The 25704-nt window shown below is 42.2% G+C and overlaps 1 protein-coding gene across 1 annotated transcript in view; it reads left to right on the plus strand.

Annotated features, from left to right (window-relative positions):
* The window catches only part of LOC103160491 (40S ribosomal protein S18-like), a 183651-nt gene extending 182945 nt beyond the window's left edge, over positions 1–706 (plus strand). The window contains 1 exon segment of the mRNA XM_035446112.1: positions 1–706. This exon segment is cut by the window's left edge and continues 62 nt beyond it. The gene's annotated coding sequence lies outside the window, so the exon portion shown is untranslated.
* The last annotated feature ends 24998 nt before the right edge of the window (positions 707–25704 follow it).

A 25704-nucleotide genomic window follows, 5' to 3' on the forward strand; every position in this document is an offset into this window, starting at 1 on the left:
TGTGAAGAAATTTTTGTGTTTCATGTAATTATGGAGTCTGGCAAGTTGAAAATCTTCAGGGTGAGCTGACTGGCTGGAGAACCAGGAAGAACCAATGCTACATTGCATATGCCTGGCAATAGAGTGCATTGGTGGCGTTTCACCAGGATGCCTGACAATGTTCCTCACTTACTTTGTATATATGTAATTCATATAATTAATACACAAAAGTCCTGTAAATTGTCACACAGCTTGCTGGTGTGCTGGAACAGCCAGTGAGCTGGAGCAGGATTAAGAATTTGTATTAGAGCCGGGGCGTTGGTGGCACACAACTTTAATCCCAGCACTCAGGAGGCAGAGGCAGGTGGATCTCTGTGAGTTCGAAACCAGCCTGGTCTACAAGAGCTAGTTCCACCACAGCCTCCAAAGCCAGAGGTGAGTCGTCACTCCCTGCTGGGGAGCAATCAGAGAGCACAGCCCACCAGAAAGCCCAAGCATGGCCTGCTGTGGCTTCCAAAAAACTATCTTAAGAAGTTCCTCTGGGCCAGTTCGGTGGCCCTGCTCAGAGACATCTGACACCAGGGTTCTGCTCACCAGATCTGAACTCCGAAGCGGGACCCAGTGCACCCAGACACTGACAAGGCCCCAGTAACAGTTCTGCCTCCATCCAAGAGAAGAGTTCAGACATCAGAGTATTGGGTCTATTTGCATCTACCAGAAGGGAACCTTGGTCCCATACCCACCAGGAGAGGAAGAGACTCCTGCTACACCCACCAGAAAAAAGGATGAGAAGAGGACAATGTAAAAGCACATTCAACAATGGAAAAGCCAATATGACACCACCGGAGACTAGGAATCATACACCAGCAAGACCTGAACATCACAATGCAGATGAAGCAGAAGAGAATGACCTTAAAAACATATGCATGAAAATGATAGAGGACCTCAAAGAGGACATGAGAAAATCCCTTAAAGAAATGGAAGAAAAAACAAACCAAAAATACAAAATATCAACAAATCTCTCAAGGAAACAGTTCAAGACCTAAAAACTAAAATAGAGACAATAAAGAAAGCACAATCTGAGGAATGCTGGAAATAGAAAAGCTGGGTACTACAGATGTAGGCATAACCAACAGAATACAAGAGATGGAAGAGAGAATCTCAGGAGTTGAAGACGCACTAGTGGAAATAGAGTCATTAACCAAATAAAATCTTAAATCCAACAAATCCCTAACACAAAATATCCAGGAAATATGGGATACCATGAAAAGACCAAACCTAAGAATAATAGGTATAGAAGAAGGTGAAGAAATCCAACTCAAAGGCGCAGAAAACATATTCAACAAAATCATAGAAGAAAACTTTCCCAACCTAAAGAAAGACATGTCAATGAAAATACAAGAAGCCTACAGAATACAAAATAGACTGAACCAAAAAAAGGGTCTTCTCACCACATAATAATCATAATCAAAATACCAAACATACATAATAAAGAGAAAATATTAAGAGCAGCAACGGAAAAAGGTCAAGTAACATATAAAAGCAAATGTATCAGAATTACACCTGACTTTTCCATGGAAACTCTGAAAGCCAGAAGGTCCTGGATAGATATTCTTCCTATACTAAGAGACCATGGATGCCAGCCCAGACTACTATACCCAGCAAAGCTTTCAATCAATATAGATGGAGAAAACAAGATATTCCATGCCAAAACCAGATTCAAACAATACATATCCACCAATCCAGCCCTACAGAAAGTTCTGGAAGGAAAACTGCAACCCAAGGAAGTTAACTACAACCAGAAAAATATAGGCAATCGATAATCCCACTTTACCAAGAGCCAAAAGGAAAAAGGGATAGAATCCCACACATACTCTCACCACCATCACCAAATAAAAAGCAAACAAGAATGAACAATCAATGGTCAATAATATCCACCAACATTAATGGCCTTAACTTGCCTATAAAAAGACACAGATTAGCAGAATGGATAAGAAGTCAGAATTCATCCTTCTGTTGCATACAAGAAACACACCTCAACTTCAAAGACAGACGGTACCTAAGAATTAAAGGTTGGGAAAAGACTTTCCAATCAAATGGACCCAAGAAACAAGCAGGGGTAGCAATCCTAATATCCAACAAATTGGACTTTCAACTAAAATCAATCAAGAGATGAAGGAGGTCACTTCCTACTCATCACAGGAGAAATCCATCAGGATGAAGTCTCAATTCTGAACATTTATGCTCCAAATACAAAAACATCCACGTTTGTAAAAGAAATATTACTAAAACTCAAATCACACATAAAACTGCACACACTTATAGTAGGAGACTTCAACACCCCACTCTCACCACTGGACAGGAACACCAGACAGAAACTTAACAAAGAAACAAAGGAACTAATAGAAGTTATGGTGCAATTGGACGTAACAGATATCTATAGAACATTCCATCCAAATACAAAACAATTTACCTTCTTCTCAGAGTCACATGGAACCTTCTCTAAAAGCGACCACATACTTAGAAACAAAGTAAGCCTCAACAGATATAAAAAATTGAAATAACCTCCTGTATCTTATCAGACCCCCATGCTTTAAAGTTAGAATTCAACAACAACACGATTTACAGAAAACCTACAAACTCATGGAAATTAAGTAACACCCAATTGCACGATTCCTGGGTCAAGGAAGAAATAAAAAGAAATTAAAGATTTCCTAGAATTCAATGAGAATTCGGACAGAACATACCCAAACCTATGGGACACTTTGAAAGCAGTGCTAAGAGGAAAGTTCATAGCGCTAAGTGCCCACATGAAGAAACAGAAGAATAATCACACTAGAATACTAACAGCATAACTGAAAGCTTTAGAACACAAAGAAGCAATACACCCTGGAGGAGCAGATGCCAGGAAATAATCAAATTGAGGGCTGAAATCAATAAAATGGAAACTAAGAGAACAATACAAAAAAATCAATATAACACAGAGTTGGTTCTTCGAGAAAATCAAGAAGATAGACAAACCTTTATCCAACCTTACCAAACAACAAAGAGTGAACATGCAAATTAATGAAATCAGGAATGAATAGGGGGTCATAACAACAGACACAGAGGAAATCCAGAGAATCTTCAGGTCATACTTCGAAAACCTATATTCCTCAAAATTTGAAAATCTAAAGGAAATGGACAATTTTCTGGACAATTTTCACTTACCAAAATTAAATCAAGAACAGATAAGAATCTTAAATAGACTTATAACCCCTAATGAAATAGAAACAGTCATCAGAAGTCTCCCAATCAAAAAAAGCCTCAGGCCAGGTGACTTCAGTGCAGAATTTTACCAGAAATTCAAGGAACAGCTAATACCAATTCTCCTCAAAGTATTCCACACAATAGAAGCAGAAGTGTCATTGCCAAACTATTTTTCTGAGGCTTCAATAACCTTGATACCCGAGCCACACAAACACACAACTAAGAAAGAGGACTACAGACCAATATCCCTCATGAACATTGATGCAAAAAATCTCAATAAAATACTGGCAAATTGAATCCAAGAACACATCAGAGAAATCATCCACCATGATCAAGTAGGCTTCATCCAGGGATGCAAGGATGGTTCAACATACGAAAATCCATCAATGTAATCCACCATATAAACAGACTGAGGAGAAAAAAAACACATGATCATCTCACTAGATGCCAAAAAAGTCTTTGACAAAATCCAACATCCCTTCATGATAAAGGTCTTGGAGAAATCAGGGATAACAGGAACATACCTCAACATAAGAAAAGCAATATAGAGCAAGCCGACAACCAACATCAAATTAAATGGAGAAAACTCAATGCAATTCCTCTAAAATCAGGGACAAGACAAGGCTGTCCACTCTCTCCATACCTCTTCAATATTGTCCTTGAAGTTCTAGCTAGAGCAATAAGACAAAAAAAAAAAAAAAAAAAAAAAAAAAAGGAGATCAAGGGAATACAAATCAGAAAGGAAGAAGTCAAACTCTCACTATTTGCAGATGATATGATAGTCTACATAAATGACCAAAAAACTCTACCAGGGAACTCCTACAGCTGATAAACACCTTCGGCAAAGTGGCAGGATACAAGATTAGCTCAAAAATATCTGTAGCCCTACTATATACCGATGACACATTGGTGGAGAAAGAAATCAGAGAAACATCACCTTTTACAATTCCACAAACAACATAAAATACCTTGGAGTAACTCCAATCAGAAAAGTGAAAGATCTGTATACCATAAGAATTTTGAGTCTGTAAAGAAAGAAATTAAAGAAGATGCCAAAAAATGGAAAGATCTCCCATGCTCTTTGATAGGTAGCATCAACATAGTAAAAATTGCAATCTTGCCAAAAAGCAATCTACAGATTCAATGCAATCCCCATCAAAATACCAACACAATTCTTCACAGACCTTGAAAGAACAAATCTCAACTTTATATAGAGAAACAAAAGACCCAGGATAGTCAAAAACTACCCTGTACAATAAAGGTACTTCTGGAGCCATCACCATTCCTGACTTCAAGCTCTATTACAGAGCTATATCCTGAAAACAGCTTGGTATTAGCACAAAAATAGACAGGTAGACCAATGGAATAGAGTTGAAAACCCACACACCTATGAACATCTGATTTTTGACAAACAATCCAAATATATACGCTGGAACAAAGAGAACATCTTCAACAAATGGTGCTGGCATAACTGGATGCAGACATATAGAAGACTACAGATAGACCCAAGCCTATGGCCATGCACAAACCTTAAGTCAAAATGGATCAAAGTCCTCAACATAAACCCAGCCACACTGAACCTATTAGAAGATAAAGTGGGAAATACCCTTGAATTAATTGGTACAGGAGACTGCTTCCTGAACATAACACCAGTAGCACAGACGCTGAGATCAACAATTGATAAATGGGACCTCCTGAAACTGAGAAGCTTCTTCTGTAAGGCAAAGGACACAGTCAGCAAGACAAAACGACAGCCCACAGACTGGGAAAAGATCTTCACCAACCCCACTTTTGACAGAGGGTTGATCTCCAAAATATACAAAGAACTCAAGAAGCTAGTCTCCAAAACACCAAACAATCCAATTAAAAAGTGGGGTACAGAACTAAACAGACATTTCTCAATAGAGGAATCTAAAATTGCTGAAAGACACATAAGACAGTGTTCAACATCCTTAGTCATCAGGGAAATGCAAATCAAAACAACTCTGAGATACCATCTTACTCCTGTCAGAATGGCTAAAATCAAAACAGCAATGACAGTTTATGCTGGAGAGGATGTGGAGAAAGAGGAACACTTCTCCACTGCTGGTGGGAGTGCCAACTTGTACAGCCACTTTGGAAATCAGTATGGCGACTCCTCAAGAAAATGGGAATGAATCTAACACAAGATCCAGGAATTCCATTCTTAGGCATATACCCAAAAGAAGCACATTCATACAACAAGGACATCTGTTCAACGATGCTCATAGTAGCACTATTTGTAATAGCCAGAAACTGGAAGCGAAGAATGGATAGAGAAAATGTGGTACATTTACACAATGGAGTACTACTCAGCGGAAAAAAACAATGGAATCTTGAAATTTGCAGGAAAATGGATGGAACTAGAAGATACCATTCTGAGCGAGGTAACCCAGTCACAAAAAGACAAACAAGGTATGTACTCACTTATATGTGGATTTTAGACATAAAGAATTACCAGCCTACAATCCACACTCTCAGAGAAGCTAGTAAACAAGGAGGACCCTAAAAGAAACAAACACGGTGGTCCCTTGGAGAAGGGGAAAAGGTCAAGTTCCCCTGAGCAAATTGAAGCACAGGAAGAGGGGGAAGGGAGCTAGGAGAATGAGAAGGGAAGAAGAGGAGGAATACAGAGGACATGAGGGAGCAGAAAGGTTGAGTCAGGGGAAGAATAGAAGATAAAAAGAATGGAGATAATAGAGGGAGACATTTTAGGTTTACAGAGAAATCTGGCACTAGGGAAATGTCTAGAGATCTACAAGGATGACAATCTAAACAACAGAGGAGAGGCTACCTTAAATGCCCTCCCCTGATAATGAGATTGATGAATGACTTATATGCCACCCGATAGCCCTCATCCAGCAGCTGGTGGAAGTAGAAGCCAACACCACAACTTATCACTGAACTGAACTGGAACCCAGATGCAGAGAAGGACAAGTGAAGAGCAAAGGCATCCAGACCAGGCTGGTGAAACCCACAGAAACAGCTGACCTGAACATCAGGGAACTTTTGCTCCCCAGACTGACAGCTGGGATACCAGCATGGGACTGATCCAGACCCCAGGAACATGGATTTCATTGTGGAAACCTCAGAAATCAACAGGACCTCCTATAGTAGTTCAGTGCTTCTCCATAGCATAGGTGTGGACTTTGGGTGCCCATTCCACTTAGAGGAATACTCTCTGAGCCAGGGGGTGGGCCCAGGCCCTATCCCAAAGGATATGATAGACTCTGATGACACCCTATGGAAGGCCTCATCATCCAGGGGGAGCAGAAAGGATATGTGATAGATAGGGTTTTAGTTGGGGGGGTGGTAGGGGAGGACAGGAAGGAGAAGGGACTGGGATTGTCATGTAAAACAATCTTGTTTCTAATTCAAATAAAAAAATCTGAAAAAAAACTGCAAAAAAAGAGAAGAAGTTCCTCTGGGAAAGAGCACCTGTGACCTAGGCAGCATTCAGTGCCATTTTCTGTACGAGATACACTGCCATATCAGTGACCATGGGTGCCTCAGATCCACCTGAACCTAGAAGAGCAACAGCAATGGATGGACAACAGTGTAAGAACATACTCAACAACATACAGAGCAATAAGGCACCACCTGAGACTAGTGGATCTACAAGACCTGAACATCCCAATGCAGATGAAACAGAAGAAAATGACCTGAAAAATAACTTTCTGAAGATGATTGAGGCCCTTAAAGAGGAAATGAAAAATTTCCTTAAAGGTGAAGGTGAAGAATAACAAAAATCAGAAGAAATCAATGAATCCTTTAAAGAAAACAAGAAAAAATAATCAAAAGGTGAAGGAAATTATTTAAGACATAAAAACTGAAATAGAAGCAAAAAAAAAGCAAGCAAGCAAGTGAGCAAACAACAACAACAAAAAAAACATGAACTGAGGGAATTCTTGAATTGGAAAATCTGGGAAAAAAGGACCAGATCTACAGATGCAAGCATAAACAAAAGAGTACAAGAGATGGAAGAGAGAATCTCTGGCATTGCAGATAGGATAGAACAAATAGATTCATTAGTTAAGAAAAATGTTGAATCCTACAAATTTTTAACAAAAAACATGCAGGAAATCTGCGACACCATGAAATGACCAAACCTAAGAATAATAGAGATAGAAGAAGAAGTCCAACTCAAAGGCACAGAATACATATTCAACAAAATTACAGAAGAAAACTTTCCCAACCTAAAGAAGGACATGTCTTGAAAGTATAAGAAACTTACAGAACATCAAATAGACTGGACAAAAGCAAACAAAAACCTCACACATAATAATCAAAACACTAAACATACATAATAAAGAAAGAATATTAATAGCTTCAAAGGAAACAGGCCAAGTAACATATACAGGCAGAGCTATAAGAATTACACACGACTTCTCTATGGAAATGAAGAAAGCCAGAAGGTCCTAGACAAGCATTATGCAGTCACTAAGACACAACAGATGCCAGCCCAGACTGCTATACCCAGAAAAGTTCTGAATCACCATACACAGAGAAAACAAGATATTCCATGACAAAACCAGGTTTAAACAATACCTATCTACAAATCTGGGCTTACAGAAAGTACTAGAAGGAAAACTACAACCCAAGGAAATTAGCTACACCCACGAAAACACAGGCAATAGATAAACCCACACCAGCAAATACCAAAGAAGGGAAATACACACACAATACCACCACCACCAAAAACAAAAATAATGGGAACTAGCAATCACAGGACATTAATGTCCCTTAATATCAATGGACTCTTCATCTATAAAAAGACATAGGCTAACAGAATGGATACAAAAACAGATTCCATCCTTCTTCTGCATGCAAGAAACACATCTCAACTACAAGACAGACATTACCTCAGAGTAAAGGGTTGGGAAAAGATTTTCCAATCAAATGGACGCAAGAAACAAGCTGGCATAGCTAACCTAATATCTAACAAAATAGACTTCAAACTAAAAGTAATAAAACCAGATGAAGATGAACATTTCATATTTGTTGCAGGAAAAAAATCCATCAAGATGAAGTTTAAATTCTGAAGACCTATGACTCAAAATACAAGGGCACCCATATTTGTAAAACAACAACAACAACAACAAACAAACAAAAAACATTACTAAAGCTTAGATCACATGTCAAACCCCAAACACTAATAGTGGGAGATTACAACACCAGACTCTCACCACTGAACAGGTCTGCCAGACAGAAACTTAACAGAGAAACAAAGGAGCTAACAGAAGTTATGACACAAATGGGCTTAACAGACATCTATAGAACATTCCACCCAAACATAAAAGAATATACCTTTTTCTCAGTATATTTCTCAATATACCTCATGGAATCTTCTCTGAAATTAATCGCATGCTTGGTAACAAAGCAAATCTCAACACATACAAAAAAGTTATAATAACTTCCTATATCTTATTGGGTCATCATGGTTTAAGATAGAATTCAACAACAACAATTGCAGAAAGTCCACAAACTCATGGAAATTGAAGAACGCTCAAATGAATCACCACTGGGTCAAAGAAGAAATGAAAGAAATTAAAGACTTCCTAAAGTACAAAGAAAATAACTGCACAACATATTCAAATTTATGGCACACAATGAAAGCAATGCTAAGAGGAAAGTTCACAGCACTAAATGCCCATATAAAGAAGCTGGAGAAATCACACACTAGCAAAATAACAGAACAACTATAAATTTTAAAACCAAAAGGAACAAACTCACCCAGAAGGAGCAGATGCCACAGGAAATAATCAAATTGAAATCAATAAAATAGAAAAAAGAAAACAATACAAAGAATCAATGAGATAGAGTGTTCTTTGAGAAAATCAACAAGATAGACAAATCTTTATCCAAACTAACCAAAAAGCAAAGAGAGAACATCCAAATTAACACAATCAGAAGTGAAAGGGGGACATAACAACAGACACAGGAAATCTGGAGAATCATCAAGTCACACTTCAAAAACCTGTACTCCGAAAAATTGGAAAATTCAAAGGAAATGAACAATTATCTGGATAAGTACCACATACCAAAATTAAATCAAGACCAGAATAACAAATTAAATTGATTTATGACCCCAAGGAAATAGAAACAGTCATCAAAAGTCTGCCAACCAAAAAAAAAAAAAGCCCAGGACCAGATGGTTTCAGTCCAGAATTCTACCAGAATTTCAAAAAACAACAACAAAAAGATAATACCAATACTCCTCAAATTGTTCCAGATAATAGAAACAGAGGGAACACTGACAATTTTTTTTTCACAAGGCTACAGTTACCTTGTTGCTCAAACCACACAAAGACACTACTAAAAAAGAGAATTACAGACCAATCTCTTTCATGAACATTGATGCAAAAATACTCAATAAAATGCTGGCAAAATGAATCTAAGAACACATCAGGAAAACCATCCACCATGATCAAGTAAGCTTCATCCCAGAGATGCAGGTATGGTTCAACATATGAAAATCCATCAATGTAATCTACCATATACAAAGGTGGAATAAAACCCCTACATGATCATCTCATTAGATGCTGAAAAGACCTTTAACAAAATCTGACACCCCTTCATGATAAAGGTCTTGGAGAGAACAGGGATACAAGGAACATGCATAAATATAATAATGAAAATATACAGCAAATCAATAGCCAACATCAAACTAAATAGAGAGAAACTCAAAGCAATTCCCCTAAAATCAGGAACAAGACAAGGCTGTTCACTCTCTTCGTATCTATTCAATAGAATACTTGAAGAAATTCAAGCTAGAGAAATAAGACAACAAAAAGAGATCAAGGGGATAAAATTTGGAAAGGAAGAAGTCAAACTTCTTCTTTGGTGATGATATAATAGTACACATAAGTGACCCCAAAAATTCTACCAGGGAACTCCAACTGATAATACCTTCATTAATGTGACAGGATATAAGATTAACTAAAAAAAAAATCAGTATCCCTACTATATACAAATGACAAATGGGTTGAGAAAGAAACTAGAGAAACAGCGCCCTTCATAATAGCCAAAAACAACATAAAATATCAGGGGATAACTCTAACCAAACAAATGAAAGGCTTGTATGAAAGAAACTTTAAGTTTCTGTCTTTGAAGAAAAAAATTGAAGAAGACATCAGAAAATGAAAAGATCTCACATGCTCCTGGATAGGTAGGATTAACATAGTAAAAATGGAAATCTTACCAAAAACAATCTACAGATTCAATGCAATCCCCATCAAAATCCCAGCACAATTCTCCACAGATCTTGAAAGAACAATATGCAAGTTCATATGGAAAAACAAAACCCCAGGATAGCCAAAGAATCCTGAACAATAAAGTTACTTCCGGAGGCATCACCATCCCTGACTTCAAGCTCTATTATAGAGTTACAGTAATGAAAACAGCTTGGTATTGTCATAAAAGCAGACAGGTGGACCAATGAAATCGAATCAAAAACCCTGATATTAATCCACATTCCTAAGAACACTTGATTTTTGACAAAGAAGTTAAAATTATACAATTGAAAAAAGAAAACATCTTCAACAAATGGTGCTGGTATAATGGTCTGTCAACATGTAGAAGAATGCAAGTAGCTCCATATCTATCGCTATGCACAAAACTCAAGTCCAAATGGATCAAACACCTCAACATAAATCCAACCACACTGAACCTCATAGAAGAGAAAGTGGGAAATAGCCTTGAACACATTGGCACAGGAGAGCAACAAATAATATATGGGACCTCCTGAAACTGAGAAGCTTCTGTAAGGCAAAGGACATAGTCAACAAGACAAAACAACAGCCCACAGAATAGGAAAATATCTTCACTAGTCCCACATCTGACAGAGGGCTGATCTCCAAAATATACAAAGAACTCAAGAAACTAGACACCAAAATACCAAATAATCCAATTAAAAGTGGGGCACAGATCTAAAGAGAGAACTTTCAACAGAAGAAACTAAAAATGACTGAAAGACATTTACAGAATTTCTCAACATCTTTAGCCATCAGAGAAATGCAAATCAAAACCACTCAGATATACCATCGTACACTTGTCAAAATGGCTAAGATAAAAAACACTAATTAAAGCTTATGCTGGAGAGGATGTGGAATAAGGGGAACACTCCTCCGTTGCTGGTGGGAGTGCAAACCTGTACAGCCTTTTCTAATTCAGTATGGGGGTTCTCAGAAAATTGGGAATCAGGACCCAGCAACACCACTTTTGGGCATATACCCAAAAGATGCACACTCATATCACAAGGAAAGTTGTTCAACTATGTTCATAGCAGCATTATTCATAATGGCCAGAACCTGGAATCAACGGTGATGCCCCTCAACCGAAGAATGAATGAAGAAAGTGTGGTACATTTACACAGTGAAGTATTACTCAGTGGTAAAAAACAATGACATTTTGAAATTTGCAGGCAAAGGGACAGAACTAGAAAAAAACATTCTGAGTGAGGTAACCTCAACCCAGAAAGACAAATTTGTTTGTGCTTACTCATAAGTAGATATTAGACATTAAGCACAGGATGACCAGCCTACAGGTCACAACCACAGAGAAACTAGGTAACAAAGAGGACCCTAAGAGAGACATGCATGGTTCCAGCTAGGAAGGGGGAATAGACAAGAGCTCCTGAACAAATTGGGAGTGTGGGAAGGAAGGGGGGGAACATGAGGGAACAGGATGTTCAGGTTGGGGGAAGGACAGAGAGGGAAAGCAAGGAAAGAAATATCTTGATAGAGGAAGCTATTATGGAATTATAGAGAAACCTGGCACTAGGGGAATTCCCAGGAATACACAAGGATGACCCCAGATAAAACCCTAAGCGATAGTGGAGGGGGTGTCTGAATTGCCTTCCCCTGTACACAGACTGAGGACTATCATTATTGTCACCATAGAACCTTCGTCCATGGAAGCAGATACAGAGATCCACAACTAACCACAGGGCAGAGCTCCCAGAGCCCAGTCAAAAAGAGGAAGGATTGATAAGATGAGCAAAGGGGTCAAGGTCATGAGGGAGAAACTCACAGAAACAGCTGACCCGAGCTAATGGGAACTCACTGACCCCAGGCTGACAGCTGGGGAGCCTGCATAGGTCTAAACTAGGCCCCCTGAATGCAGGGGACAGTAAATGACTTGAGCAGGTTGTGGGGCCACTGACAGTGGGACCAGGATTTATCCCTAGTGCATGAACTGGCTTTTTGGATCCCATTTCCTATGGAGAGATACCTTGCTCAGCCTAGACACAGCGGGGAGGGCCTTGGTCCTACCTCAATATAGCAATGAGACAGACTTTGTTGACTCTCCATGAAAGGCAAAACCCTCTCTGAGGAATAGATGGGGGTGGAGTGGGGAGTTGGGGAGAGCGGTAGGAGGAGAGGGAGGGGGACTGAAATTGGGGTGTAATAAAAAATTATATTAAATTTAAAAAATGTTCACAGTAAGCTTGAATTAGTGAGACCCTGTCTCAAACAAAACAAAACAATTAGTAAAATGAATTGCTTGCCCCAAATCCATGTTTTGACACTATCAGAATTTCTATGAGTTTTTCTAGAAACAAACCATATACCTAAAAAGAAATCAACAAATAATGCTACCTACCTGAAATTATTCAAGCTAACTTTTGATATTTTGCCTGATCAAAGATCTGAAACTTTTGTTTTAGTTATCGCTTAAATTGTGTCTTGTTTTCTTCCATCATAATCAGAGAAATTGGTGTCTCTGTTTTTTTATATTAAACTGAAGGTTGTTCTAAAGATTTATTTACTTTTAGTTATGTGTGTTTGTGTGTATGTCTGGGTGAGAATGTGCCCACATGAATGGTGGTGCCATGGAGGCCAGAAGAAGGTGTGGGTTGGATGTCCTGGAGCTGAAGTTACATAAGGAAAAGCAAAGGAAAAACTATGGCGTGGTTTTATCCACATATGTGCCCAGATGGACAAGGCAGTGCATCAAATGTTGGAAAAGACTTGAGAATCAGTAGATCTCTAACTGCTCATAGGAATTCAATAAATGGTATAGCATCTTTGGGAGAGTGTTTGATATTTTTTAATAAATATAAATATCCAACCTTAATTTCCATTGCTGTGGTGAAATACCTTGATGAAAAGCAGCTTAGGAGAAGGGAGGTTCATTGGAGGTCACGATTCCAGGATCCATGCATCCTGTAGGGAGGTCACAGTGGCTCACATCACATCCACAGTTAGTAGCAGAAAGAAATGAATGCTGGCTCAGCTCACTTCTCCTGTGTCAACAGTCCAGGACTGAAACAAGGAAAACGGTGCTTCCCTCATTCATGGTGGGCTTCCTCACTTCAGTTACCAGGATTAAGAAAATACTTCACAGGGCTGGCCATCCTCGTTTAGACAATTCATCTTTGTGACTCTCTTTAGGTGATTTTAGATTCTATCTGGTTGGCAATCAACACTAATTGGCACAATCCTTAAGTCACCCAGCGATTGCACTCTGAAGTATTATCCATGGTGACTGGCTGTAAGCATCCACCCAAATTTTCCTAAGTTTTATTGGTGATGGAAAAGCCAGAGCACAGCCAAAGTTCTAGTAAATGTGAGACACAGCCCAAATTGAGGGATAGTCATGCATACAACATCAAACTGCCCCACAGCAAGAAACAAGCAGCTAGAGAATATAGAGACTTGCACGAATCTCTAGAATGTTCTGCTAAGCAAAAGAAGTCAGACACAAAAAGACTGCTCTATGCTGTACAGTTTCATTATTATAAAGTTGAAGGCTAGGAAAAACTAACCTATGGTAACAGAAGGCAGGAGATGGGGAATGATGGGTGGCTGGAAGGGACGAGGGAGGACTATTGCTTGGGGATGAGTCGTTCTGAGTCTTCATATGGGTAGTGATTGCCTAGGGAAATAGACAAACAAGATGTGTGCTATTTACTGCAGGTAATTTGTGTTTTATTTTTTGAAAATTATAGAGCAGAGTCAAGGTGGAGGGCAAGGCAAGGAGCTACACTTTGTTCTCTTCCTGGATGAGGAAGAATGGCTCTAGAGGGACCGAGGCGAGAGAGAGAGAGAGAGAGAGAGAGAGAGAGAGAGAGCACTACTCAAGGCCAGGAGCCAGCTGGGAACAGAAGTTTGGCTGCCCTTGCAGTAAGTAAGAGTGACTTGACCTTTCTCCATTCTCCAAGGTAGCCATCCTAGCCCCAGCTTGCTAGTCTTCTTGTGAGGAGGGCTATCTGTAGAAATCCTGGAGAATCCTGGAGGCTCCTGGTTCCTCTACCCTTGCCTTCCCGTGTGGTCTGCACTGCATTGTTTTGTCTATTCCACTCTGAAACACCAAGTGACCTGCCACAGAGGAGCAGATTTCTTAGGGAATGCACTTAACCATGGCCATCTTCACTTTACAGTCTTCCCCAGCAGAACTGGCAGGAGTCCAGTGATGAGAAGGTTCTTACTTCTTGGCAGCTCTGGCCCAGATATCTGGTTAAGCACTATGGTCCTCACTTGCCTGGGCCTTTACTCTCCACCTCAGATGAACATACAAGTTGAAAGTATACCCTAGGTCCTTGTCCCCTCTCTCCCCCATTCCCCTTTCTTCTACTTTACTCTCTCCTGGGCTGGCTTTCATTTCCTGACCACATTTGAGTCTCAACGTTTCTGATTTCAGAATGAGACTCTCCCTTTCCCAAGTTTATTTCCCAACCCCAAAAGACAGTTATTAGCCACAGAGCAGAGTGGCTTACCCTTGACCACCTTCAGCAGGGAAAAGACAGGGTTAAAAAAATCCAAAGTGGGTGGAGAGGCAGATCAGTGGTTAAGAGCAATCCCTGCTCCCTCAGAGGACCTTGACTTGATTCCCAGAACCCACAAGACAGCTCACAATTAATTATCTGTAACTCCAGTTCCAGGGGGATCCTCTGAGAGACACAGGCATGAACATGGCAGACATACATGCAGGCAAAACACGCATGCAGATTAAAATTGAGTAAAAAATAACAGTTATAAAGCCACCCAAGCCCTGTCTAGGAAGAAGTGATCTATGATCACTGCATGTGCCCATTTCATAGATAGACAACAAAAGGCCCGAACCCAGATACTGTCACCTTACCAGGATCTTCAATTTCAGAGCAACTGCTTGTTACAGATCAGGATATGTGAGGTGAAGAACCCCAGAAGCCTTCCTGTGCACCCCTTTACACAGAGGGTCAGACCCTGTGCAGTGGGGTCCTGCTCCTTTAAAAGAAAACAGTCTTGATCTGAGTCTCCACCTTTAACCAGCATCCCCCACCCCACCTACCCCACCCCCTTTAACCAGCATCACCCACCCCATCCCCACCCCAACCCACTCCACCCCACCCCAGGCTGCAGCTCCAGGTGTTGGTTTATTTGTTTTATTTTCTGCAAAAACAATGCTACCGATCCAGGCTCTTTTTAAAGAAAAGAATAGATGTTCTTTTTGGTGGGACATGTGCAGAAATGATGCCCTCTCTCTCTTTAGTTACTTATTTATTTCTTAATGAGTGCTCTGTCTGCATGTACACCTGCACGGCAAAAGAGAGCCTCAGATCCCACTATGGAATGTTTGTGAGCCACCATGTGGTTGCTGGGAATTGAACCTGTGTCCTCTGGAAGAATAGCCAGTGCTCTTAACTGCTGATTCATCTCTCTAGCACAGAAAGGATGCTCTTACTGGGAGGGAAACACATGAGAGGGAAGGGTTTTATGCTTCTAGAGGAGAACACAGATACATGGCCCTGTGCTTGTCTTCCCCCTTCAGTGAACAGAACTTAGGAGGTCACAGAAGTTGGAGGACCAGGAGAGGGCATGGAAAACCAGGGGTTGTGTTTTCCATGTAGTCTAGAAACCCAAGTTGATGAGGAACTCAGACTATACCTTGGGCAATGTGTAGTCTCCTCTTCACTTTGCCCATGGGCTTCAGGTTGTGTCTCCAATAGAGATAGCATGCTGGATGAAATCTGTCGTATAGAACAATCAAGCTGCTGTCACTGTCCCCTGTAATTGAGGTTTGTGTGAGGCCCACAGGTGAGGGGTCACTTCTGCCCTGGTTCATGCAAAGGAGGGTGCTTGGAGAAAACCTGGTGAAGTTGGTGACTGCTGAGATGGGTTCTGAAAGAAAAACAGGAGTTTCTATCTGGACAAGATGGCCTGGCTGCCCCCACACCCGTTATGTGGCTAACTATTAGTGCTGCTGCTGGCAGGGGTCCGATGGGGTATGCCTTCTATATGATGTGAATGTATGTTTCTGTTATTGGTTGATGAATAAAGCTGTTTTGGCCAATGGACAGGAAGGATGTAGACAGGCAGGAAGTATAGGCGGGGTGACCTGATTAGGAGGATTCTGGGAAAAGGAGCACAGAGAGTGTGTGTAACGGTGGTGGCGGGGTGGGGGTGGGGTGGGGACGTGCCATGTAACTACCAGGAAGATAGGATAGCCAGGAATTCTTCATTCTCCAGTAAGTCAAGACCATGTGGCCATGTGAAGATACATACATTAGTAGAAATGGGTTAAAAATTAAGAGAGAGCTAGCCAATAAGAAGCCTGAGCCATCAGCCAAACAGTTTATAATTAATATAATCCTCTGTGTGTTTATTTGGGACTAAATGACTGTGGGAACCAGCAGGACAAAAACTTCCATCTACAGGAGTCCCATCTGGTGCTGTCAAAGAGTACTTGGGCTAGCCTATATGTGGCTCTCCACGTGGCCGGATCTTCTCAGCAGCAGGAGGAGCATGTCCAAGAGTGGGAAAGGAGACAAAAGCTGCCAGTCCACTTAAGGCCTGGACCTAGACACCCAGGATATTCTTCCCAATGGTCAGAGCAGCTATGGGGCCAGTCCTGACTGAGAGGATAATGTCAGGGTCTGGGGGCCTGTTGAGTGTATAGACAGATGGTGGTCGTCTTTGGAAACTGTCAACTATACAAAATTTCCCTATTTCCCCCATACTGTCTTTAAAAATCCAGCAAAAACTTAAACATCATTGTTATTTATCTACTGAGGAATAACGGTTTATCTGTCATTTATTCTCTTTTCATTTCTGAAAGGGGTCTGTAGTAGCTTTGAGCAAATATAATACATCATCAGTACTGCTTCTACCAAAATAAAAAGATACAGCAAGACAAGCAGTGGGAGCTGTCTTATAATCCCAATAAGTAGAAGCATAGGTAGAAGGATCAAGAGTTCAAATTTGATATATAATTAGCTCAAGGCCAGCCTGGGCTACAAGAGACCCTGCCTCATAAAGCAAAATAATAGCAAAAGAAAGAAATCCACGTAGTCATGGAGAGGTAGGAGCAAGGGAGAATGCTCTCAAAGCTTCACTAATGTAGTTTAACATCCATTGGAAAGAGGTGCCAGACTTGCCAAAGAGGGGCTGCTGTTGTCAGCATCTTGGTCACCTTTTTATTGTGTCCTATTTGGGATTCACAGTGATATTCAGTGACTTGAGGAACATAGCCAACCATCGCTTAACTATAATCAGCTGCAGATGGAGGATGCAAAGAATGTTCTTTTCTGCCCCAGGACTGGGAAAAACACAAATACCATGCCTCCCCAATGACAAAGATGCAACCAGGATTAGAACCAGGGTCCAGAGCAGAAAGCAGTCCAGGTGGCTTTGGTGGTCTAGAAGGTGGCCAAAGCCTCACTGCCCCGCTCCTGGCAACAACTAGCAGAAGCATTGGTACCTGAGCAGAACAAGCGAGGACTCCAGACCCTTCCCACTGAGTACACATTTTGTCCAGATGTGCGGGTGGAAGCAGAGGGTGGAAATACCACCGAGGCTGACGATAATGTGTTAACCAAAACAGGAAGCACCAGGAAGGTAGATGAGAGTGTTTCGCTTCAGCTGTGTGATTTTTATCAATACTTTTATTGTTCTAAAACTCTTCTTTTTAGAAGGTATTTTCAAAACAAGCTCAGGCTCTGCTTCCCATTCTGAATGATTGTGTTGATTCTATGCTTGTATTTGGGGCAAGACTGGAACAAAATACAAACACCAGGTTCTTGCCTAGGGCTGGGGAAGAAGGGGTTTTTACGGATTGAGAGACTGTTCCCTTGGACTGGAGAGATGGTTCAGCCATTAAAGGCTAGGCTCACAACCAAAAATATAAGAGAGACTGTTCCCCTGTGGAGAAAGGTCAGGGTCCAGGGCCCTGGGTAACCCAGAAATAATTCGGATGAAATGAGTGTCTTTTGTCTGTGGTGACAGCTTGATTGCCCATCACTATCAAGTTCATAGCATCCCAGTGGCAGACATTCAAGCCACCTACTTCTCGAGACCCAAGCTGATTCTGTGCCCATGTGTGTTTTCCTGAGAAATTTGAGAGTATGAAAATTAGACCCTTCAAAGAGCAAGTTTATTAAGCAGTAGTCATCAGCAACATTTTGTTGTTGTTTTGTAAAAAGCAAAAAAGAGAGTTCTTGTTTAAATCAACCTGTTTTTGATAAGGCTGCTGTTGATGCTAATCCTAGGAAGAGACCTGGCTGAAAATACACTTCAGTTTCCCACTCTGGGGGACTCTATGCAGTCCTAAATGGACTCTTGTGAAAGGATAGTTAGGAACATGGACAGGTGTTCACAGGAGAAGCATGCTGATTCCATCTTGAGTATCTGTCAAGGAGCTGAGATTGTAGATCACGTGCCTGTACCTTCATTAAGCCTCTTGCTGCCCTCAGGGCCCCAGCACTCACCTTTCCACAGAGTGATGCCTCAGAGAAAATGGCTCCTCTTTTGGTCACTTTAGACTCCAGAACAAAGAAGTAGCATGTTACATATTAGGAAATGTGTGGTAGTCACTAGCCACACAGATGGTAAGTTCTGCCCATCACTGGAGCTGGACTGAGGTTTCAGGGCTGACTAAAATTAACTGGAGAGTCTTATCACGCTCTGTGATTTTGCCTGGAAGGCGTTTGGCCCTAAGCATTGTACATGTGGCCAACCGCTGCTGGATGAGACTTCTCACTTCCGGGTTCAGCCTCTGAAGTGGCTGCAGATCAGGGCCAAGCTGAAGGGAGTGTGGTGTGAGTCCTGCCTGGCCTCAGATCTGCCCTTGTGTGTAATCTCCAGGCTGCATTTGGACCCTATCTTATGTTTTAAAACAGAGAAAAGAAGACCCTCATCTGCATGCGTGTGTGTGTGTGTGTGTGTGTGTGTGTGTGTGTGTGTGTGTGTGTGTGTGTTGCCACATAGGGGGGTTTGGCCAGTGTGCCCAAAGACTCTGTCACCCTGTCTCTGCAATCCCAGGACTGGGATTACTGGGATTACACGCGAGTGCCACCGTGGCTGGCCTTCTTACATGGGTTCTGAGTACTAAACTCAAACCTGAATGCTTATAAGGAAGCACTTTCCTAATTGAGCCATTCCCACAGCCCTTCTATTTTGTGTTTATAGTAACCACTGAAACCCCTTCTGCCCTCACTTGTGTTTGGAAAGATGTGTGTGTTTGATTGAAGTTGCCTCCACTGAATTCTGGCATCCCAGAGAAACAATATTCATCCTGGAGGGTGGGTGGAGAACGGCTTATGCTGACATCCTCCGTGGAGGCCAGAACTCTGGCTTCATCAGCCCAGGGAAGAAGTAACACCCACCCCATCCCCAACGAAGATCTTCCTACTGGATTGTGAGATGCCTGGAGCAAATCTGATCACAGCCACCATTGCACCTATCTGGTAGGTGGTAAACTGAGGCACTGGGTAGCTAAGGTGTAACCATTGTTAAAAGCACAAGACCCAGGATGTAAACCCCGCCAGTGGATGTTAGCACCCACAGTGCTGATCACTCTGCTGGGCTACTGTGTGCTTCTCCATGCAGAGTCCTCAAGAAAGTTCACAGGCATACACCTGAGCAGTATGACCAGTAGGAAGGGGAGATTGAGGCCTAGGGTTCTGCGTTTGAATCTCCTGGGTAAATTAATGTGATAGGAACTTTTAAAAAAGTGCCCATCTCCTCTAAGATGAAAACCAAATTTGTGTTTCTGCATAGCCCAACCTAGCCTCACTTCTGGACACCAGCACTATCCTGAGAAGAGGTGGTATCCAGGTACTGTGGACTGTGAAGCAAACATGGAGACACTGGAAGAGCCAGTTCTGGGAAGCTGCGACAGAAACTAAAAGGTCCCCAGCCAGGCATCTCCCCCTTAAAGTACATGGTTCTTCTGTTCCACACACTCACATGAGGCCCTTTCCCTGGACCGGGCAACCTAAATGGATCCCAGTTCCCCATGCCGAGGATACATAGCTGTTTAGTCTTGCCCAGTACACAGCACTGCTGACAGGGGGTGGATAACAGCAAGTTAGGAGACCCTGCCAAGCCCCAGCTTTGCTCTTGTACCAAATGCCTGGTCTATCTCACACAGAAGTAGCCACAGCCATAAGTCTTCATAAGCAGGACTCAGCCAACACTGGCTCCCTTCACCCACTCAGAGGGCCTCAGGGTCAAAACTAGCTCTTCCATTTGTAGGGGAGAAAGCCAAGAGTAATCAGAGATGAGAAAGGCACTTAAGTCTGAAGACCACAGGGAATTTTCATTGTACTGCTCATTATAACATTGGTTCCACAATAGTTGGTGACAATTTCTTAGAAAGAACACAAATTATGTAATTTGTCTTTATTAACAGGACAAATATTTAGACACTATGTTATTAGCCAAGATGGTTACAGTGAGATTTCCTACCCCAAATTCCCCTCTCACTTTCCTAATGATCTACTTATCTTCTTGAATCCAGGCATGCTTAATGACTATGACAGAAGTGACACTCTGTGACATCTGAGGCCAGGTCATTAACAAGGTGTGTGTGGTGTGCATACGTATTTGAATGTGTGACTGTGCCCATGCAGTCTTTGCTTTTAGTGATCAAAACTCTCAACAAACAAGGAGGAACGCTCACGCGCACGCGCGCGTGCACACACACACACACACACACACACACACACACACACACACACACTCTTACTTGTTAGGACCTGCTGTACTATTGAGCACCCAGGTTTTTCTGTACCTTTGATGGTCAGTTTTATTTTGAGACGGGGGTCTCAGGAGCTCATGTAATCCAAGTTGGCCTCAAACTTGCAATGTAGGCAAGGATGACTTTGAACTCCTGATCCTGTCTTCACCCCTCTAGCGCTGGGATTCCAGGCAAGTGCCCAGCTTACATAGTGCTGGAACTTGAGCACAGGGTCCTAAGCTTGCTTGGACTCTCCTAACTCAGCCACATTGGTGTGTGCTCCAGGAATGTCAAGTGACCATTCTGGCTCCGATTACCTCTGCCCATTCTCTCCGTGGCCCTGCTTCCTCCCAGGTTGCTGATGTCAAGCCCCCAAGCCCTTTCTAGCTGCAGCCTGAGGCAGTAACTCAGCCCAGCTAAGCTCCAATTAGTGAGGCACACGAAAGAAGGTTCTGGGTTCTAGATAGAGTTCTCTTCCCCCTTTTCACACTAGCACCTGCTATTGCCCTGATTCCTTCTTTGGTCTTTTCTCCCTCTCTGTTTGGAAAAATTCTTACCAGGACGGTCTCAGGAATCCATCCACAATCGTGACTCCAGTGGAGCCAAGAGAAAGCTGTGCTCTCTTTTCTTGACACAGCTCAGCAAAAAACAGCCCACAGGCCTGAAGGAAGGGCTGTGTCCAGCTCTCTTCTTCCCCATCCAGACAGCACACCTGGGAATACCTATTTGGAAGACCTGGTGGAATACACACTGGGGAACCTGGCAGCTGTTGTGGGGCCTTGGCCTCAACCCTGTCTTGGCCTCAAATCACCCAGAGCCCTCCACATAGTCCCAGGCTGCCTGAGTTGCTTGCTTCATTTGAACACTGGGGAAGAGCTGCAGTCAGAGAAAGAGTGGGGTGAGGACTTGAGCAAGGGGTTAGGGTTACAGAAGGCTGTGATGAACCATTAAGTTCACATTCCCCACAGTGCCACACCAACGGTGATCAAGATTTTTCAGAAGAGCAAACTGAAACCTCGAATGGTTATTTGTCTAGCCACATAACTGAAAAGGGATGGGATAGAACTCATGTCTGTCCTAGCCCTAGCTCATTTCTCCACGCCACAAACACCTGACACATGACAGGTGCCTCACAAACATGGCTGAAAAAGACAATTGAACCCACCAGCCACAAGTTCTGGAGCTGGTCCTTAGGATGAGCTGTATAAAAATGCAGAAAGCCAAGACAGGCAGGCCAATCTGGGCCAGTGAGATGAGCTCCTGGAACTGGGCCATGCTGGAGAGATGAGGGCAGAGAAGAGGACTAGGAGGATGCCTCAGCCTGGGAGAAGCTGTGCCAGAAGAGGTGGCCTCAGTGGGATCCTGGGTCTTCTGTAGCAAGCCTGTGTGTGTGGCCTTCTAGGCTGTGGCTGCACAGGATTGGCTCCCCGGGGAAGGATATGGGACTGAATTGGTAAACAGCAGCTCCTACTCATCTGGCATACCATTGCAGGTAAAGCCTCTTCCACTGTGGCCATGCAAGCAGAGAGGCTTTGACTTTTAAGAGGCTAAGAATCGGGGAACTCATTAATATTTACTCGGGGCTTTATCAGTTCATTTTCTTTTCTTTTCCATGTATATTGTGTGTTCATGTGTAGGCTCACATTTGTGTAGTGATGTATATGGACACCCAAAGTTAATGTCAGTTGTTTTTCTTGATCATTCTCTATTATTTTTTTCATTGAATCGGAGTCTCTTATTTAAACTCAGAGCTGGTCTAGCTAACCAAAGTGCTCCAGGAATCCCATTGCTTCCATCAGAATGGCTGTGGGAAAGCCTGCAGTACGTTTTCCTAATAGATGGTTGATATGGGAGAGCACAGATCACTGTGGATGATGCCACCTCTGAGTAGGTGGTCCTGGGTTGTGTAAGAAAGCAAGCTGAGCAAGACATAAGGAGCAAGCCAGTAAGCAGAGTACCTCCATGGTTCTGCTTCAGTCCCTGCCTCCAGAGTCACACTTCAAGTTTCTGCCCTGACTTCCCATCAAGATGGGCTGTAATATGTGAGGTGAAATAAATCCCAGGTTGTTTTGGTTAGGGTTTTATCACAGCAACGGAAGCAAGCTCTAACTAAGACACATGGGTTCCAGAATCTAAACTGCAGTCCTCATGCATGTTGCTTGTGTAGTCAGTATTTTAACCATTTAACCATTTCTCTAGCCTTCCAGTTCATTCTCTGTTGCCATAGCAATCAAGGCCAGATACTGGAAGCTAAATACTCTGTAAAGAAAGGAGGTTTATTTAGCTTATAGTTTTGGAGGTTGAAGGTCTAAATTTGAGTGGTCCCATCCATTCTGTCTCTAACAAGGCTGTGTGGTTGCATCTCAGCAGAACAGATGACATCATGGCATAAGCGTGTGTGTGTGTGTGTGTGTGTGTGTGTGTGTGTGTGTGTGTGTGAGAGAGAGAGAGAGAGAGAGAGAGAGAGAGAGAGAGAGATCAAATGGCAGAACAGGAAGCCAGAGATTGAGGGCTTGCCTTGTTTATAGTAATTTCTTTTTGTGTGAACTACTCAAGAGTTCTGAGAACTACACTAATCCCTCCCAAGGACATCATCCCCCATAGCTATCTGACTCCCACTAAGTTCTACCTCATAAAGGCCCCATCACTAATCAACATTGCCACTCCAAAGCTTAACTTTCTAATAAAATAGTCTTCAGAGGACATGCTCAGACCACCTGCAGCTCACAGCGGGGCACGTCAGTCCTCAGTGTCATCCCCATGATCATCACCACCACCATCACCAGCTTTATCACCACTGTTCACACTTGCATACTCTCAGTGACTCTTCACAGTAAAGTGTGGGGACTACAGTCCCTTAGGGTTTGCGGGTTGCTAGCTTAGCTCCATCACTCCATAGGTGGGAGCTTGAGGACAGTTAATGTAAGCCTCATATTCATCACATATAAAATGGGATAACTCAAAAAGATGTAGTGGGGTTCATGGAAGGAGATAGTAGCTAAAGGAGACAGTGGTTAAGGCTTTAGACCAAAGGGATTATTCAAGAAATATGTTTCACAGTGTGGTGACTATATATATATATATATATATATATATATATATATATATACTCAGTGGTCCTCAATCATCTTTTATTTCTTCATGGTAGAAACATGGATACATATATTAAAATATCACATAACTTTTGGGTGTGGTGACATAGCACAACACTCCAGATGCAGAAGCAGGTAGATCTCTGTGAGCTCCAGGTCTACATAGTGAGACCTTGTCTCAAAACAAAACAAAACAAAACATCTCAAAAGTAAGGGGAAAATTCACATGACATCCCACTATTACCTACAATTTAAAAATGTTACTCACCAATTTTAAAAACTAAGATAAAATGAGTAGAAAAAAAAAACATTTGTTATTAGCAAGTACAAAAATAAGTGGTTTACACCAACCTACAGAAAATTCATACCTATGAGATAGTCTCATTATATAGCCCAGGCTAGCCACAAAACTCACCATCTTTCTACCTTAGTTCCCTATGATTAATGAAAGTTTAAAAAAGAAATTACAATACAAATAAAGTTCCTAGTTCCATGCCTGTCATGTGGTGTCAGTGTAACTCACTCTGGCCACCGTCATTTCTATCAATGCGTTGAGCCCTGTAAGTGGAGGCACTGTAGGGGGGTTCATAGTTCCTGAATGCCATGGAGGAGATGAGGAGAATCTGGAATTTAGGGGAACCTGAATATTGGTGGGGAACTCCATGAAGCTCCCCACACCATAGCCCTGCCTGTCTCTGGGGTAGAGTTCTGGGGCAGGCTTCTGGGATGCTGGCCAGCTTGCTGCCACTTGATGGTTTGTTTGTTTGCTTCTGAAGACATAAAATCCAAGCTTATCAAACAAAGTCACACTTGGCCCTGCCATCTTGAGAGGTAAATTCCACCATTATCTATGCACTTCAACCCCCACACAGAACACTTAGTTCCCAGGAGAGCTGGCAGCTGGCTCCAGGGTTGACCTTCACCGGCTCACCCCTTCAGCAGTGGAGACAGCCAGTCAGGAGGCAGGTGCGCCTGCTGCACAGACTAGGGAAATGCCCAAAGGTCCGGCCCACCAGCTGGGAGGTTTTAAATCTCCTTTGAACTTCAGTTTCCTCGTCTCTATAAAAGTGGCTTGAGGACAATTGTCTCCTTACCAGCTGGCTTGTGACAAGAAGTCATGAAAAAATGATTAAACATTGGCCCCAGAGTTGGGCTTTGGGAAGGGCTCAACACAGGAGAGCTGAGGAACCACTGCTCAGGGGGGGATAGAGAACTTCTCAGAAACCTCTCATATAGCTTTAGAAGGAACCAATTCAGTTTCTAGAGAGCTGGGTGGAAGGAGGAGGAGGTGAGGTAGGGAGAGGAACACACACTGAAAGGGAGAGAAATAGAGTTTGCGGTTAAAGAGCACGGGGCAAAATGAGGTCAACTAATGGAAACTTTAGCCAAAACTTTGCCAATGTTCTCTTCAGCCAAAGTCCTCAAA

Source organism: Cricetulus griseus, chromosome 6 (genome assembly GCF_003668045.3).
Source record: "Cricetulus griseus strain 17A/GY chromosome 6, alternate assembly CriGri-PICRH-1.0, whole genome shotgun sequence".
NCBI classification, from domain to species: Eukaryota; Metazoa; Chordata; class Mammalia; order Rodentia; family Cricetidae; genus Cricetulus; species Cricetulus griseus.